At 36.7% G+C, this 14,725-nt stretch overlaps 1 protein-coding gene across 4 annotated transcripts in view; it reads left to right on the top strand.

Annotated features, from left to right (window-relative positions):
* The window catches only part of grm4 (glutamate receptor, metabotropic 4), a 259,154-nt gene that overhangs the window by 41,823 nt on the left and 202,606 nt on the right, over positions 1–14,725 (top strand). The window contains exon 1 of one of the 4 annotated variants that reach the window (XM_055212576.2): positions 13,479–13,612. The exons of the other annotated variants lie outside the window; for them this stretch is intronic. The gene's annotated coding sequence lies outside the window, so the exon portion shown is untranslated. Of the gene's footprint in view, positions 1–13,478; positions 13,613–14,725 lie in introns of those variants that run through there. 4 annotated transcript variants of the gene reach the window in all.

Below are 14,725 nucleotides of genomic sequence, written 5' to 3'. Positions count from 1 at the left end.
TAGGGCTGGCCGGGTATTATAATAAAGTAGGCGACGAACAGTGGGACTCATTCACTAAATATTGCATGCAAGCGGCTGGTTGGCTTGGTCCAGCTGGTAGATATTGTAACTACGTTTGACCAATTTAAAAGTGTGGCCGTTTAACAGTAGTGTGATGAAAAGCGCACATTTTCAACAAAAGCCAAATGTGCCATACTCAAAATCACTTGAAATACAATAAACACTTTATACAGTACAGCCCTAGAGTGCATGCAAATAACTGTATTTTTATGCATAACCTATTTCAGATCAAGCTGTAAAACATGATTTTTTATAATGACAATGATTTGTTGTAGAGTCATATATTTTTCCAATAATGATAATAATAGAAATAGTTACCAAACTCATTATGTTTCTAAGGCAACCTGGTGTCTGTGATTTTCACTCAAGTCGGTTCTGGTTATCCCCAATTGATTAAAAATCTAAATGCATTGATGAATCGTGACTTGTGCATGAAAACATTCACACGTTTTAATACTATGACCAGACGCTCCCTAAAGAAATAGCTGTCTGCACTTAGTCATTTACTTGGTCTTCAACAGCAGTGTCCTAATGATACTGCTATTAAATTATATTAGGCACCAGACATCCGTATACGTTTCTAAACGACAAAGCTTTGCCCAACACTAAAACTCTTTTCCTCTTGCTAGTATTTCGAAGCTCCAAATGTTGTTTTTTGCTTTTTTGCACCCATCGCTGCGTTTTTCCTGCATGCGTTTTATGTGTGGGTTGCGTATTGAATCGAATGATGAAAACATGATGAAAATAAATCATCTATACATATTTGAGGACAAACATCTGAGTCACCGTGAGATTCAGTCAGACCTTGAGTGAATAAGCGAGGCATTTTCATTCACCTTGTTCTGGATCATTACCAAAGCCTCCGCGTCGATACCGTTATTGAGAACCCAGCAGCATAGACGCGCTGTTGTGATCTTCTCTCCATCCCCTTACGGGCTCATTAACCAGCAGCTTTCAATCACATAAAGCCACTTCATCTTAATACACTAAGAAAGGACTTCTGAGCAATATGCGGCGAGTTAGGCTGCTGGAAAATACGGCCGATGTTTCAGAGAAAACCGGGGATTAATGTTTGGAATCAAATTCTGAATGCAGTGGATCGTTACAACATATTCATACTTTCAAAAAACAGGTGGCTGGGTTGGGTTTAATTAACCTAGAAAATGTTAATGTTTAACCCAACAATGGGTTAAAACCCAGCAGTTTGTTAAATTACAACCCATCATGTTAAGTTCAACCCTTTTTGACCTACAGTAATGCTGGGTTGACCCAAAATTCTCACGAAATCCAAATGTAGGTGTCCAGCATAAGCTTTTTTTAAAAAGCCCTTGAAGTAATTTTTTTTTGCAAATATAAGATTATGGTCTGAACTTATTATAACCATTATTTTTAGAGGATTTAAAAATATTACCTATAAAATTATTTAATTTTTTTAGATTATCATTATAAAAAATTCTGCATCATTACCGCAACATGAAGTTTCGGTAATGAGAACTAAAAAGTTGTCTAGGACAATTTTTTTTACTTTTATCTAGAGAGAAAAATAAGAACTGCTTACCTGGTAGCCACCTTGAGTGTCACAGTCATTTATATCCCTTCCAACAATTTAAAACAATGATTGAAACAATGATTGAAAATTGTTGCGGAGGATGAGAAAATTGGTCTTGGACACATTTATATTCTTTGTTATTGTCTCTACATTTACCAATGATCACCAAATACCACATGTTTCTTTACTGTAAATGTTTATAGAATAACATGCACTGAAGCTTTTTATTTTTTAGATTTTTTTATTATAAATATTTCCATGTCAAAGAACCCAAATACAGCCATGGACACATTGCGGTAATGACAATTTTCCCCTTAAATGTGGAAAAAACAACAAAATTGGTTTTATGATGTCAGTTGAAATCATGTGCAAAAAATGTTTGTAACTGTATGCTTCTTATTTTAATACTCTTACTTTGCATGTAATTTTTTATCAAAATGTTTCAAGTCTAATTTCGCGAGGATCACCCACTTGGATGCAACAAAGCAAATGGTATTGTGTTTGCAAAGCATCATTATTAAAGAGATAGTTCACTCCAAAATGAAAATTAGTCATCATTAACTCAATCTCAAGTTTTTTTTCTGCTAAATTTACAAAGAAAGATCTGGGGCACCATTCACTTTCATTGTATTATTTTTTCTACTATGGAAGTGAATGGTGCCCCAGATCTGTTTGTTACAAACATTCTTCAAAATATCTCCTTTGAGGTTGATTAAATTTTTATTTTTAGGTGAACTATCCCTTTAATTTGCCATTTAGCGTTAGCTTTTCATGCTAAATATCTAACAATACTCAAATATGAGAGAGTTATGACTCGTGACCTGTTTGGATGACTCACGATCTGGGCTTTTTAACATCACAGTAGTAAAGCCTTTCTTTGAATAAACATTCAATCGAAAGTCACCGTTTTTGTACCCAGCCACTTTGGCATCCTTTGAAGGACCTGCCTGACTAATGCAACAGATCAAACCTTTTCTATAAAATATAGCATGCTGGACTTCCTTTCCTGAAATGAGTAAATTGGCACTCAATAGACAGGTCGAACAGTCAGAAAGGACGGCGACTGGGGAAAATAATAAAAGGTGCAAACAGAGAAAAGCACCTGATCTCATGGACCCGCTAGCTTCTAACACCTCTTACATATACACCGTTTTATTTTTCCTCAGGGCCTGAGATCATCCACTAAAACTGGGTCAGGGCTCTCCTCCTATCTCATCTCAGACCCTCTGTACTGCACACAGCTTTAATTGATTCTTAAAGTATCTAGGGTTTTGAAGTGGGCTACTAAAATAAAAGTTAGCCGTGTAAAAAGAGGGCTCCGCGTTTTTTCCTTTTTCTTTTTTTGAAGAGGGTCTAATTAGCATACGGAGCCTGAGGTAGTTTGTCGTCGGCCTGGCCTTTATGTCTTGGGAGCTTTCTGGGATAAAGTGAAAGGCTTTGTCTCCCAAAAATAACCTGGCTCACTGTCTGACACGATGCCCAGTTGAGAGTTCTATTTTCATAAGTGTTGCATTCATTTCACCGAGCTCCACGGGAGAATGGCATCTCGGCACGGCAGCAGAGTGACTCTCTCAATGGTGTAGATGTCTTTCAGGCAGCATTTTCAGTTGACAAATTACACCAGTGTTTCTCGGAGTTCAGAGCCAGGGGAAATCAAACATCTGCAGAGAGACAGATCACGCATAATACCGTGTCCTCTTTATTCACTGTGACATTCCCTGACTTAAGTTTTTTGTTTTTAGTGCATTACCCATTCTCATTACTTAAAGGTGCCATAGAATGTAAAACTTAAAGGTGCCGTAGAATGTAAAACTGTATTTATCTAGATGAATAATAATAGTTCTTTACATGTTTTTTTCAGTGTTGTTACAATGCTAAAGACAAAGTTGTGACTGTTGAGTTAGCGCTATATGCTAGTTAATGCTATAGCTGTGTCCCAATTCGAAGGCTGCAGCTTCTGAGGATGTTTTATAAGACCGATTGTGTCACAGCAGTGCGACTGAAGGCTAGTAAGGCCGTCCCATTTCGAAGAAGGCTTAACCTCTCGACCCGCACTAATTTGTGGACGGGATCACGTCAGTTTTTTAATGCTGCTAAAAAAATCTATATAGCCTACTGTCTACAAACATTAATAATATTAACATTACTATACATTGTTTAAAAGGTCTACTGGTTTAGCATCAGTGTATGGTCTCTGTTTTGAGATACAGATGCTCTAGCATCATAAATGTAGTATTTTGTGATAGAAGCCCAGATGACAACAGGCAAAATATAAACGGGACTTCTTACCTTTGTGTTGATATAACAATCGCAAGTCAAATCCAGTCTGTTTCAGATGTGTGAATAACCCATGAAAACCTTCTAATAGAATACATCCAATGACCATTTTTGGCCACATGCGTATAATCCATGAAATATAAATATATAGTCTGTCGTTTACATCAGATTTTACATGAACATCTTGTAAAAGAATATAATATACAATCTGAGGACTATTTACGTCATAACACTGTATATGAGATTACATTTTAAGTTCAAGTAAACACATAAACCTGTGTTTAAACTTTGTTTTTAAAAGTAGGTGGGAGTATAATACATAATATCCAAACAGCGCTATCAAAAATCATGCGTCATTTGACTCGCTCGTTTCTCCAATGACTTCATGGAAAATATTGATAGACAGAACATGTAGCCAATTAGATAACGAATCCAACGATCTTTGTGTGACGTTTTATTTCCTGGTGTGGAAACTGCATTTTATATGCTAACATACAATGTAAAAAGATTCCGTAGAAATTACAATATTACTGGCAGCTGGATGCCAGTAACTTACTGTAAATTTAATTTTATGTTATTTACTGGCAACAGTTTGTTCAAAGTTAAATAAACATTAAACATGAACAAGTCCCCGTCTCACAGAATAAAAATATAACACACCAGCCTCATGCAAAGCATTCTGGGAACCAAAAATCCTCATCAACCGTTTTCTGTTTTTTCCTTCAGATTTTGTTTCCCAGAATGCTTTGCTTGAGGTTGTTATTCTACTTCTATTCTATTAAGACAAAGAATTGCTAATGTTTAATTTTCATTTAACTTTGAACAAACTGTGGCAGGCAATTAACATAAATTTTAATCTACAGTAAGTTACTGGCAACCAGCTGCCAGTAATACTGTAATTTCTACGGAATCTTTTTACAGTGTAAGGATAAATAATAATAAGAACGAACGTATGTGCAAGTAAACAAAAACTTTTGGGGCACTTAGAAAAGGCACTAGTCTTATAAAAACCCTAGCAAGGACCTCATTTTTGGGCCTATTGACTTCAAACATGAAACATAACTTCTTTAGACTTGTGGCTTTGGGATCATTGCATTTTTAGGTTTCACATACATATTTATCATTTATATTTATCAAGTTTTTTAGTAATAAAAAAGATTTTATGCAAAAAAAAAAATTTTATGTACTTTAGCCTCTCTAACTTTTTTTTATTTTTTAACTTAAAATAATTTTGAATTGATGGTTTAGTAAAAACAACCCTTTTAGTAAAAATAGGTCTTTTCATGGTTTGGGCTGGAGTGGGGGGGCTTTTCAAGAAGTTAAAATGAAGCCTCAAAATGCATCCGCGCTGCTAAGGAAAGAACGTATGGATCCTTTACAGCCTAGGCTATCCTGAGATTCATTGCGCATTTGTAACGGCTGAATATGATGGCTGAATATTTGAAAATAAACATGTAAAACCTTTTTTTTTAATTTTGTATTTAGCAGAAAAAAAATTAGTCACTGTTTTAGTTACAAATTATGTTTTGTATTAATATTATTCTGTGTATGTTGCGTACATTTCTAAGGTTGATTAATTTGATATACTGTTGGTTAGTTTAATCTACATCAACGTTGCATATTTTCTAAAATAAATTCATATTTTTTAACGCAAATTATGGATCCTCCGAAGGCTAGAACGTCTCATTTCAGTTCTCTTCATGGACTTGGGAGCCTGGGACCTTCAAAGATCGAGTGCTTGCCTTCTGATGTCGTGTCCTTAATAGGTCGCAACCCTTGAATTGGGACACAGCTAATATGCTAGCGTTTAGGCTGAAGTTCTACTATTGATGTTACAGTGACGTTTTGCAGGTTCATAATGAAAAAACATAAACTTACCACTCAGAAACACCCATTTCCAATCTACAAAAAAATCTTCGTCTGATACAGGCTCAAACATAAGGTCTTTTTGCACACACACAGAGCTACTGAACTGAACTCCTCTACAGCCAATCAGAGCAGAGCGTAACATTATTATTCATGACCCTTTTAAATAAGATAATAATAGACCATTTCATTCTGGGAAATCCTAGGGTTGTAAATGGACATGTAAATCCATTTCTGGATCATTTTTGCACTTAATAAAGTCACATACCTTCTATGTATATATCAGAAAACAATGTAACATATTGTATCAATGCATTCTTTGGTACCTTTAATAAGTATGAGTACTCATTCACTGCTATATCTGACATTTTAATTATATTATTACAGTGCTGGCTGTGATGTCACACAGATGATTTCGGAATTGGACATTTTCCATACCAAACACGGATGCATTATGGTGCTTTTTTAAACCCATGAGATTTTACAGTGGGTGGAGCTTAATCCTACCAACTACAATTTGTATGTTTGCTTTTATTATATAACCCCTGAAACAGATTTGAAAGACACCACGTATAAATTATGTGTGCTCCACCGATTGCCTTTTAATGAGAACGTACCCGAGTAAGCCAACCAACACGTGCACTACATCTGCTCGTTGACAGCATCTGTGAATGGGCACTGGGGATTTCTTTCTTTCCAAATGAAAAAAGCCACACCAAAACAAAACAACCCTGAGCTAGTGTTACATAATAAGCTTTATTAAATTTCGATCACATGGGCATTTAATTAGACTGTTATGGTAAAATATTCACCTTGCCGTGCTCTTTTGCACTCATTAGACCCGTACTATTACCTTTGATGATTCCTACTTTGCATCATTTCTTCATTAGCTGCCTTTCGCTTTAATGAGGGCGTCCTCTCTTTCTTTATTCCGATGCACAGACTCGGAGTAATTTGCACTTCTTAAAGGCAGAATTCACACTCTTGTGAAACTTTCAGCGAAACAACAAATGCCTTCAGAAGAAATAACAACGCCGCCTTATCCCTCAACACTAGATCCGTACCTGCAATTCTTAAGCACAAAACTTTATTTTCAGGCAGAGAGTTGATTCCTGGGGGGACAGAGCTGTTTTATCAGGTGCAGACTCTACGTTTGAAGGTGCGATTATTGGAAACGTTCGCTTTCAAAATTTGTTCCTTCAGCCCTCCGAGTGCCACAGCTGCTGTAGGTGAGTGCAGAAATGGCATTGTATCGACCGCTGTCAATCTTAAAGTGAACACTGAGTATCTGAAGCTTTCTTGTCATCTCGCGGTGTGACATGAAGCTGACAATTTAATCAAAACATTTTGTACCCGCTGCATCTTTTGGATACCAACGCTTACCAAAAAGCAAAATGATGCGGGTCAGGCCAGTGAATTATGAATCAATTTTATCACATTTATCAACGTACATGAAGCTTGCATGCTGAATTATTGATGCGGGCGCATTGTTCTGCGTGGCAGACCTCTGAGACTTCTAACAGATGAGTCAATATTTGGTGCACTTTGATTACCATGGAGAAAGTATTGCAGTTTGGTTTAACCATTTGTTTAACTGTGTTTAAGTGCAGTAACCTCTAAAAGAACCATTTATGGTTCCCCAAGAGAACCTTTTAGTTAATTTATGGAAGCATGCACACTCTCCGAAAAAAAGGTACAATAAGGTACACAAGTTGTCAGTGGGGTGGTTCCTTTTTTAAAAGTACCTAAAAGGTGCACAATGGTACCTCAAAGATACACATTACTACCCCAAAGCTACATATGTGTACCAAAATGGTACATATTAGGACCTTTTTAAAAGGTACCGTACCGTACAACTTTTGTACCTTTTTTCTGAGAGTGCAGCAAAAAATTTTCTTCTCACGAAATTCAGATTTAGAAGATGTCCAGCATCAGATTTTTAAAAAAATCCCTTGAAGACATTTTTTTTGCACATATAAGATTAAGGTATGAACTTACTATAACCATTATTTTTAGAGGAATAAATATTTCTTATAGAATTATTTACATTTTTTAGATTATCATTATCAAAAATTATCATTACCGCAACATGATATTACATTAAATATATGCATTTACAAACTCATGTTTCGGTAATGAGAACTAAAAAGTTGTCTAGCTACTGTACTATGACAAACAAAATGTAAACTTTTATCAGGAGAGAAAAAATAAGAACTGCTTACCTGGTAGCCATCTTGAGTGTCACAGTCAATTACATCCCTTCCAACATTATTTTTTTTTTGTGTGAAAATGTTAGTTCATTGTGGGCTTAAACAATGATTGAGAATTGTTGCGGAGGATGAGAAAATGTTTCTTGGACACATTTATATTCTTTATTATTGTCTCTTCATTTACCAATGATCACCAAATGCCACATGTTTCATTACTGTAAATGTTTATAGTATAACATGCACTGAAGCTTTTTATTTTTTAGATTTTTTAATTATAAATATTTCCGTGTCAAAGAACCCAAATCCAGTCATGGACACGTTGCGGTAATGAAAATTATCCCTTTAAATGTGGAAAAAACAACAAAATTGGTCTGTTTGATGTGATTTGAAATCATGTGCAAACTAGTAAATGAAGAGATGTTTGTAACTGGATGCTTCTTATTTGATACTCTTACTTGGTATTAACTTTTTTTATCAAAATGTTTCATGACACCTCATAAGTGTAATGTCGTGAGAATCATCCAAATGGATGATTGTTAAGGCGAGTTTTTCAAAACTCTGCCCCAAACTCAAGTCATTTGATTAAATTAATGTTGCTATAACCGTCAATTATCCAGTAATAATGTTTGTATAGCACCGTGATATTTACATTTTTCAGGGGCATTAGCCTACAATATAAATATAATTAAGCTGTGAATTTTGAAAACATTATCAATGTCATTTTTATAGATTCCGTTGGAAGAAAACAAAAAAATAAATAAATGAAAACCAATACAATTATTTGCTAGATTATCTACTAAATCTCAGTTTTGTTAGCCGGGGATGTTTATTTTATAGGCCTCATTAACTGTAAATTAAGTAATTTAGATGATTTAAATTTCATAGCTTATTAGTTATTTGGATGATACATTTAATTGTATCATCAAAATAAAATGATCTCTAACCAAACCGAATTCAAGACTGGATTATGTAAGGGGCTCTCATAAGAACAAAATAATCAGTTCTGAGTTGAGAAAAATGTTAAAGCCAAAATAAAGTCAAAGCTATGATGCAGGTATTTAAGTGTGTATGTACCTCTTGCATAGGGTCACGAGCAGTACAGAAGTAAACAAAGCCGCTAACTATAGCCATATAATCGTGTAGAGCTAGGATGGCATAATACAGGGGTTTTCAAACTTTTTGTGTGTGTGGACCACTATTTGTAATCAAGAATTTTCGCGGACCACCTCATAATAAAATATGTCTACACAAAGTCCTGAATTTATCTGCACCTCTAAATAGGCTTATAGCACTAAAACTATAATTGGTCAATATATCAGTACAACAGATTCTTAAAACATATTCTTAAAAAAAATATATTTTTCTTAAAAAAAAATACATTATTTTATGTTTTATTTTGCCTTTACACGGACCACCTGCAGTACCCTCACGGACCACTAGTGGTCCGCGGACCACAGTTTGGGAATGGCCGGCATAATACATTTCATTTTAAAGAGAGCAGAAAAACTTCTCATATCTTTTGTTAATGATGTTAAAGGCCCTATGTCCAATTAACTTCTACAGTATTTTGGCATAAAGGTATCAGTCACTTAGCCAAATAAATTACATGCGCTCATCTTCAAAAACCTCAGACTAAATGCACAAGATTAACATTTAAAAAATATATGCTGAAATACTGTCTCCTACTGTGAATGATGTTGAAATACTTTCTTCTTTTACGGCTTGTTTAAACATGAATCCGCCAGTGTTTTGTAAAGGTGCCAGCCAGTGCCAGCATTGCTTTCCTTTTTCGAATAATCATAATAATCATTGTACAATTTACATTGTATGAATTCATTTGTAATTGCCGCACCATAAAATTTCTGCGTTTTCCACTGAGATCAGGTTGGTAGTTTACGGTAATAATATTACTTTTGCATGTTTTTGCTTTGATTTGTGTGAACAATTGGGTCGCCACCTGACATTCGTAAAATCTGGGCTCCGAAGCGAGAACCACAGCCTTAGACTTTCGCAGTGGTATCACTGCAGCATACCTGCGGACAGAAGAGGCAGCTGTGGAGTAAATCAGACTGTGTGTGTGGAGGTCTCTTCCTTTCACCCTCCCAACACCATCATCCCGCTGCGCACAGTTTCACTGCAATGTGCATTACAGAGCTCCGCCTCCTCCTCCTGCAGAACAGAGAGAGAGAGAGAGATAGAGAGAAATATGGGGATGTCAGCTGCTTGATGTTGCTTCTTGTCCTCATTTGCTAGTTTTTCCGAATGTTGTGCCAATGTGTTGGGATCAGAGAGCCGACACGGATTCCTTTTGAAGTTTAAATAGACGTCTGGTGGTTTCCCTCTTTAAAACTGTCGCCAATGTGCATCTTTGTGCGGATGCGCCGTTTTCATCATCAACGGCCGGGAAAGAAATAAGCCGCATGGCTGATTGAAAATATTAATGTGGGGGTTTGTTTGTATTGCATGTATTTAATGCGCTTTGAATGTAATTCTTTCTACTTGTATGGTAATAGTGTCCCTATACATTTTCTTTTTATGGGCAAAACTTAAAAATATGTTAAAGGAATTGGTTTAAGGTATAGTCATCTTAACACAGTTAAGTGTATTAGGCTCGCACACCTAACCAGAAAGCTCATTCTTCCAAAATATTAACCAGCATGCAGTAATGATCAAAGTAACTGCAGAAGGTCTGCATTTGTTAAAAAGGAACAAATCTAAAAAATGTTTTTATCTTATGACGTAAATAGCTGTGTAATAAGCAGGATAATGTACAGGCAGAATGTTGTTATCGCAAAATAAGCTCCTGTGTGATACAACCTGACGGGTTCACTTAGATCTGAAAACCTGAGGTCCAACCTAAGAGGATTCGGGTCTAATGCTGCGTTTACACCAGCCGCGGTAGAGGCGTCAAGCGCGAGTGATTTCAATGTTAAGTCAATGTAAAGATGCATTGACGGGCGTCTGGAGGTCTCACTGTGCGAATGAGGCGTTTAATGCGGCGCGGTAAAAAAATGATCCCGCCTCATTCCACGTCTAGTTCGCACGAATGGTGCAAATTGAGTGTTGCCAAACAGGCGAGTTAAAAAATGTGAACTTTGGCAAAAAAACACGACTTGTTAACCAATCACGAGCCTGCTTTAGTAGTGACGTGATTACAGTCACATACGCCCCTCCCATGACGCGAATTTCCGCATGAATGTATCGATGACTAAAATTGAATGTGCGGCTTTCACGTGCGAATGAAGCGAGTACACTCAAACTATTCAAGCGGCAAACTAGGCGCGGTAGACACGATTTTGACGCCTCAAGCGCGGCTGGTGTAAACGCAGCATAAAAGTTTTACGTGTGCCTGGGACACGGGTCTGGTATAATAGTAGTGGCATCGGGTCTCGGATCATTTAAAACAAATTTATTGTTGCCGAATAGACCCGAGGAGACCCAAACTATCTTGCGGGTGTGCATTGAATCCTTTTTTAATGCCTTCACTGTTTGCTGAGAGCTTGTAATTTTTGTTGAGCCAGACCTGTCAATCAATTTTAAATGGCCATTTTACATTGATGTTTTAGATAAAAAAAACTAAATAAATAGAGCAACACGCCAAATTGGTTGCGAGGCCACTGGGTTTCTTTCTGTCTGACTGGTGCGTTGGGGGCTGCTGACTGCACACACGTCGGGTACAGGTGGGTAAAAAAATGCCACTGGGTCAGGTCGGACTCGGATCTAATTTTCTCGGGTTTGTCTTGGGTCGGGTCATAAAAAATGCATTTACTCTTTTATCCGTGTCATTGTCACGGATCACCGCATTTTTCTGTGTCTGTACCACTGACTTTCTTTTCTGTGTCAGTTTAGAACGACACAGGGCTAGAACGACTTTCTGTAACATACTGTAAAATGACATCCTAACCCAAATCTAACCCTAACGTCAGGCGACAATTGTTTCAAATAGTATAAACCAATAGTTAAAGTGACATCCTAACCCAAACCCCAAATCTAACCCATACCCACGCGAAAATGGTTTAAAAATAGGAAAACAATACGTGAAAATGAAACGAAAAAGAAAGTCCGTGGTACAGACACGGATAAATGAGCAAAATATTCCGTGACTATAACATGGAACTTTGTGAGATCATGTTGAAAAAATTTATGCACGTCGGGTTCGGTTTTCGTTGTAGCCTACACGAGAAGACCTCTAGTCCTGATCACACTGTCGGGGATAATTTCTGCGATAACAACCTGCTACCTATAAATGATCCCTTACATAACAGTACATTAAACATCAGGAGATATATGACTAGAAGTGTTGGGTCACACAGCGGTTTCGTATTCAATAGGCAGATGAATAGCTTGTCGTCTGTAATCGGTTACATTGCATCTTAATAATTATCTACAAAAGAAATTTTGAATGGAGTTTGCACGTTAAGCAGTTTGGGTTTTAATAACAACAGAAATTTGTGGAGAAGATAAAGAAGCCGAACGACACAAAGAGGCATATTAATACAGAGCTTGCCCGCAAGAACTTTAATTAAAACAGGAAAACAGACCTGAGTAGTTCTGTGTGATCTAACTCCAGCATGTGCACTTTTTTCAGTTCACTGTCAGCAACAATATTCGTTTCTCAGTGGCAAAAAAAGAATTTTGTACCTATGTGCCTACTAATATACAAGAAAAACACACATGCCGTCTATGAATATTTCGTGCAAAGTCAGCATTTACGCGTCAATTCTAGCCCCGCCAGGTGTTGTTATCAGTCCAAAGGTTAAGGAAATGTGAAATGACATTTATCCAGTTCCCTATAGGATCTCACACCCAACCTTTAAATATCTGTTTATTCTCTGCCATGACTGGCCTCAGCAAACACGTCGAAATATTGCTGTGTGTGTTTGTGCCATGCGCGGGTCCCATAGCTGCGTGTGACATTTCGACTCTGCAAGATATCTGCTCATTCGCTCCAGTCCAAATGTGCTCTGGAAGATATTTACAGCTTTAATTTTGTGGGCTGACCACGAATATGTTTCCACCTTTTCCGTGAAACAAAAAGATCAGAATATTCAATTAGACAATGGTAGCCCTCTCCCCAAGCATCCTATACAAAGTCACATCATATTTATGACCTCATACTTTAAACATTCAATGAATGTATGCTTAAATGCTGAAACACGCTGTGAGCGCAAAGCTCGATTGCATCTAAATGATTGCATTCATAAATGCAGCACAAGTATGCAATACTGCAAGATAACACATCTGGTTTGCAGGTAAATCTATCGCCCCCTTGAGTACTTATGTTATAGATGCACGAAAAAACACTGTGCATATGTCTCAAAACATTCACGTTTGTGTATTTGTATAGAATATATTTATGGCCTCCGATAGGACTTTTGGTTTTGTTTGATGTGTTGCTTGCTATGCAGTCTTGAAGCTTTTTGCAGACCGTGACATCCCGCATTTCAGTTCTATCTTTGTCGTTTGGCAGGGTGCAAGCCCCCTGATGCTAACTAGCTGCCAGGCTAGTAAAATATTAAGTGCCTTGGCTTCTTATCTTTGTACAGCGTGAGGCTGGGAGTTCGCTTTACTTTTAAAGGAAAGAACAAAAGGATGTGCATTGTCAAAAGGGACGTCGACCAATCATTGGACAACAATAACTCCCCTTAAGGTCAGTGAGTCAAACAAAATGCTTATCGCTGCGACATTTCAACACGTCGAGCCAAAAACTTGCGTGATATTTGCCTAAATCAGCAAGGGAGCCTTCGGGAACTCTCAAACTAACATTATTTCCCGATGTGCTCTCTTGATCCCTAAGCTCATTTCTGTTGTAGACTGTACTGTAATTTGGATGTGATAACGTGCTTTGTTATTTCATTAATCTGATGGAAAGGTTGACAAAGCTTTGTGAATCGTCGTGTTGTTTTTATGTCAATGGTGTTTCAATTAGGAGACATGTGTCAACCAGGTGCATCTTAAAAATAGAGGTGCTTCACGATTCCATAGAAAAACTTTTTTTTTTGTCTAAATGGCACCTTTAACATCTGAAGCACCTTGTTTCAGAAAAGGTTATTTAACTCATTCTCCGCCAGACTTTTTTTTTAAAGTTACCTGTCAGCATATTTTGTGATTTTCATAAAATGCCTTGCAGGAAAATATTATTCTATAAATATATAAAAAATACAAATGAAGAGTTTGGTTCCAAAACGCAAAAATCCATTTTGAGTAATTTCGGTAAAAATGTGTTTTCTATACCAAGAAAGTGACAAGATGAAAACCAATATTTTCTGTTGTAAACTTTCACATAGCATCTTTAGGTTATAAAAACATAAAAATTAAAATTCATAATTTGATTTTCCGAAGATTTATTATAAAAACTGATAATATTTCCAGCAAAATGACAAGTTTTTTCAAAATGCTATAAATCTATTGAATTAATATATAAACGTGCATTCATCTTTGCCATGTTATATTCATTTAGTTGACTTTAATGGCATTAATCAAAACACTTACTTTGTCATATTAAGAACACTGTCATTGCTGCTGTCATCCTTGGGACGTTATCGCTGAACTTTTTCGAAAGCGATCAGCAGTAAAAAAAATTTGGTCCTGCTCGATTTTTGCTGACTTTGAGTAAAGTAATGGAAAGTTTTTCATAAGATGGCATGTGGTCAATGTGTTAGCATGACAGAAGCTTGATGCTGTCTTGTGAGAACAAGCAACAGCCGATATTTTTCCTTCGCCCGAGTGCCTCTCACGTAAATGATTAGATTTTGATGGCTTA

Source organism: Misgurnus anguillicaudatus, chromosome 8, assembly GCF_027580225.2.
Source record: "Misgurnus anguillicaudatus chromosome 8, ASM2758022v2, whole genome shotgun sequence".
In the NCBI taxonomy this organism is placed as follows: Eukaryota; Metazoa; Chordata; class Actinopteri; order Cypriniformes; family Cobitidae; genus Misgurnus; species Misgurnus anguillicaudatus.
The sequence above is the reverse complement of the archived record's forward strand: the minus strand, read 5'-3'. Positions and strand labels throughout refer to the sequence as shown.